Source organism: Talpa europaea, assembly GCF_964194135.1.
Source record: "Talpa europaea genome assembly, chromosome: 8".
In the NCBI taxonomy this organism is placed as follows: Eukaryota; Metazoa; Chordata; class Mammalia; order Eulipotyphla; family Talpidae; genus Talpa; species Talpa europaea.
The window spans coordinates 39,476,935-39,481,684 of NC_140075.1; positions in this window are offsets into that span (position 1 = coordinate 39,476,935).

Here is a 4,750-nt window from a genome sequence, read left to right on the forward strand (position 1 = left end):
AATTGTGCGACCAACTCCTCCGGGTGACTGGCCACAGGGACGCGCCCGCGCCCGCCTCCGCCGGCGACGGGGCTGAGGACAGACCACGTGAAGGGCGCGTAGTGTGCGTCGCCGCCAGCGACACGGTCACGTGAGGGGCGCGCGCCCCCGCCCTTCCCGGCCGCCGCGCTCGGCGCCTCGCGCGCACGCGCCGGGCACGAGCGCCCCGCCCCCAGCCGCTCCCGGGCTTCGCGGGGAGGGGGCGGGGGGTTCCCCACCGGATGGCCATTGGATATCGAGGCGGGACTGGCACCGATGTCTGACGCGGCGCCAGGAGGGGAGCTTGAGGAAGCGCCAGCCGAGAGCGGTGAGGTTCCCGGCTGCTGGGACCCAGCCCGCGTGGCGGGGCGGCCTCGGCTCCGCTGCCTGGGCTCGGCCTCTGCCTGTGCGCGGGAGGCATGTTCCCCGGGCCCTCCTCCGAGCCTCTCTGGGGTGCAGGCCTTCAAGAGCTCTCGCTCCTCGTCCAAAATGTAAAAGCAGCGTACCTCACATCACGTTCTTCTGCTCGCTTCTCCTGTTTCTGCCTGCAGAAGCCTTATTGCTTTCACTGGGCAGCAGCCTCCCCCTGCAGAGAGCTGCCTGCAGGCTCGCGTACCCAACACAGCTTAGCCAAAAACGGTGCTGTCGTGGTTCTTGGGTCTCACGCCTGCCTTCCTGCCTTCCCATTTCCTTTGCTATCACCCCAGCGCGAGTCTATTCGTGATACCCACTGGGTGGTGCTTTCCACACTTCACCTCCCAGCTCCTAAAAGACTTTTTGACTTTCTGTATTTGATCATTTGCTATCCGACTCTAGCATATCTTTTGAAAAACAGCGTTATTGAGAAATACACATACGACAACCTATACATCTTTAAGTGTACAGTTTGACACGTATTGACACATGTATACACATTTGAAATCATTACAGTCAGGACAGTCTCCTTTTGAATTTGTAAGCCTTCCATCCTGTCCATCCTCTTCCCCATTCCTTAGCAACTACTGATTTTTGTCATTGAAGGTTAGTTTGCATAGTCTAGAGTATTCTATAATGATAGTGATGGAGGAAAGGATAGAAAACCTAAAGGAGGCATCACAAGACTAGAACCTAACTCACACAAGGAGGTAGGGGTAGAGGGATTAGCTTAAGCCATTAACCCAGTTAAAGAAACCAAGACCCTTGGGCCTCAATGCCCAGATCAGGACGCGCAACACCCCAAAAACTATCAGACTGCTCTAGGGAGTGTCAGGACCACAGACCTGAAAGTGAAGGTGGAGATTAAGGAACAAGCCATCCACCCACAAAGATGAGCCCCTCCCTACCAAAAGATGATAAAACCTAAGGCTGCCTGCATGAAGGCGCAGCAGTCCTCTGCCCACCTGTGACTATGCAGGTGCTTCCCTTCACCAACCCTCTCCCTCCGCAGGGCAGCAGCCTTCCTGCCTGCCCATGACCTGTCCCATGCCTGGACTTCTCTTCATTGATCTCCCTCAGTAGAGGCAGCTCTCCTCAAGGCTGCCTGCCTGCAACCATGCAGGCCTCTCAGCAAACCTGTCCCATTCAGGGCAGCTCTTTCTGCCCGCTTGTGTCTATGCAAGTGTACCTTACTCCTCTGTCCCTTTTTCTAATAAACCTACTCTTTCAAATATAACTAACATCTCTGTCTCGTGGAGAAACTCACCTGGGAAACTCACTGCATGCTCCTGAAAGGGGAGGTCTCCAAACCCACAGAATCCAAAAATTACATCAATAACATACAATGTGTGCCCTCTTTTGGGGGTGGAGGGGGTCTGACTTATTTTACTCAGCATAGCTATAACCTCTTAAACCTACAATTCACAGAAATATGATCTTATCTCCAACAAAACTGATCCACCCATTGTTTCCCCCAATAAGCTTTGGCGGTGCTACTGAACAATCTTTAGGGATTGTGTATTTATTACCCTTCTGGCAAATCCAGAAAAACAAAGGTTTAAAATTGTCTTAATATATGTTTTATAGCTTTCCTACAAGATTATTAGACCCTGGGGACTAGGATTTTAGCTAATTTATGCATGTATTCAACAAATGTTTATTTTTTAGATCTCAGCTGGGCCTACACACTTCCTGCCTTTAGGGAGTTTATAATCTAGAAGGTGGAGACAAACCAGAAAAACAAAACACAATGAGATAGAGTCCTTTGTTTTCATCCTTCTTTGTGACTCTGGTCTTGTACCAACTACAAATTCTTCACCTCTTCTTTGGATGATGTAGGAAGGAAACAAGAATATCTGTTAAACAATTTATCAGACTAAATTCAGAAATCGGCTTTATTAAGTGATTTATGATTGGGTGGCATTCTATCTAGCAAGTAGAAAAACTGCCTAGGCTTGCACAAAATGGAAAGTTTTTATAGTCAGAAAGAGGGTGGGGTAAGGTTATTAGCAAAAGAAAAGAAAGATTATTTCAAGTAAATTCACCTCCCCTCAAGGGAGGGCAGGAGGTATTATGCAAATTACCTCACTAGCGCTAATCTGCAAAGTCCAGATTGATTGATTTACTGTACATTTAAGAGAGGTTGAGGGCCTCCCCGGTGGCACAGTGGTTGAGCGCTGGGTTGCGAAGCTGCCTGCAGCCTCTGCAGCGCCGGTTCGAACCCCGGCTGCTCCCCAGCCACCTGAGGAGGGTCCCACTTGGCGCGCAGACCTCTCCTGCCGCCCGCTGCTCCCCTCAGCAGTGTACTTCAGTCCTTCTGCCTGCTCTGCTCCCCGCTCTGGCTCCGGTGAATTCTCTCACCCTCCCGCGCTTCTGACTGTACCCAGTGCTTGTATAAATAAATAAATAAAATTTAATCTTAAAAAAAAAAATAAGAGAGGTTGAAACTGCAATTAGGTTAGATGTTAAGTCTGAACGGAGCACTTCATGAGCTCCATTTTGGGCCTTTTTTTTTCCTTTCTATTTTTAACAACTCCATGATACTTGATCTCTAGAATTCTTCAATATATTGGAGTAATAAATTAGAGTTAGAAATGAAGAATAGAATTATTCCATAATTTAATAAAAATAAAATCCTTACTGTACAGATGATCAGACAGCCCTTAAGTTCACATATGCTGACTTTCAGTGAGCAAACAATTCTTCAGGCTGAATGTTTCCTTGAAAATATATATATATATTGAGTCTAAGAATAAATATTTCATGAACAGTAATTTTTCCTTACATTATTATTCATTTTTGTACAGTAAATGATTATTCCGCTTGGGTATAGTTCCCAGAGTTTTCCTGCCACCATATCACCTCACCTGTGAACCATTACCATATTCCCTTGTGTTCACCCCTCCCTGTCCCCTCTTTTGCTGTATGCCTCAGATCTATGGTCAGCTTGCCAGTTTTGACTTTTTCTTTACCTTTCGTTTGTTTTCTCTTTATTCTGCATATAAGTGAAACCATTGATATCTCTTTTTCCCTTTTTTTTTTTTTTTTTTGTGGGACCTACGCCGGCGGCCGTGGAACGAACCGGCGCTGCAGAGGCTGCGGGCAGCCTTCCAGCCCAGCGTTCAACCACTGCGCCACCAGGGGAGGCCCTCTCTTTTCCCTTCTGACTTATTTCACTTATCATAATCCTTTCTAACTCCATTCATGTTGCTGCAAATGGCATGAGTTTAGTTTGTCTTTTTGATTGTATCATGTAAATGTACCACAACTTTTTGATCCGTTTGTGTATTTTGGGGCATTTGGGTTGTTTCCATATCTTGCCATTGTAAATAGTGCTGTGATAAACATAGGAGTGCAAGTTTCCTTTCAAATTAGTGCTTTTTGTGTTCTTTAGGTAGATTCCTAGGAGTGGAATTGCTAGATCATATAGTAGATCCATTTTAAATGATTTTTTAAATTTTTTTAAAAGATGTACTTATTTATGCATACAAGAGCTGGGGTACAGGCCAGAGATGCGGGGGGTGAGAGTGTAACAGGGTGGTACTCAGGAAAGGGGGAGGTTCCAGGTTTCCTGCACCACCCAAAAGGAGGGTGGAGTTGAGCAGGGAGAAGAAGAAGCTGCAGAGGAGACTGAGGAAGGAAGGATGCAGGATGGAGAGCCAGAAGGAGACCTGGAGGAAGCACATGTAGCCAAGAAACATGTGAAGAAACTGTGCTTGCCTTTTGGTTGTGGACTGGTTGAAACAGATGTGGGTGAAACTTGTGGGGAGGTGACAATGGCGGGTTTTGTCTTGATTGTGATTTTGCTCTTTTCCTTCCAGACTTGTCTGGTTGTTTCTGATACTTTTCTGTGGGTCCCCACTGGAAGATGCTTTAGATTTGTGGCAGGCTTTGGGGCCTTGCTCTGGGCCAATCCTGCCTGGGTGGACTTTTTCCCACAAGGGAACAGGTAACTTTGGGTGCTTGATTTAGAAACTATATTCTTTGCCTTTCCTGTATTGTTTACTAATTGTATTAAAGTTCCTTTTCATTAAAGTCTCATATGTTTTGTTTTGATGCGGCAGATTGCAGAAGCTACTTAGAGCAGGCAGGTTTGTGGAGTCTGGGGTGCCCCTCTCCCTGCCCTGTAACAAGAGGATCCACCAGAGACAGAGTGGGGAACAGAACAGGCAGACTGACTGAAATACACTGCTGTTGGCCATTTGCATTTCTTCTTTGGAGAAGTATCTTTGGTTCTCCTGCCCATTTTTTTCACTGGGTTGTTTGCTTTGTTTTCGTTGAGTTGTATGAGCTCTTTGTAGATCTTTCATATCAGAGC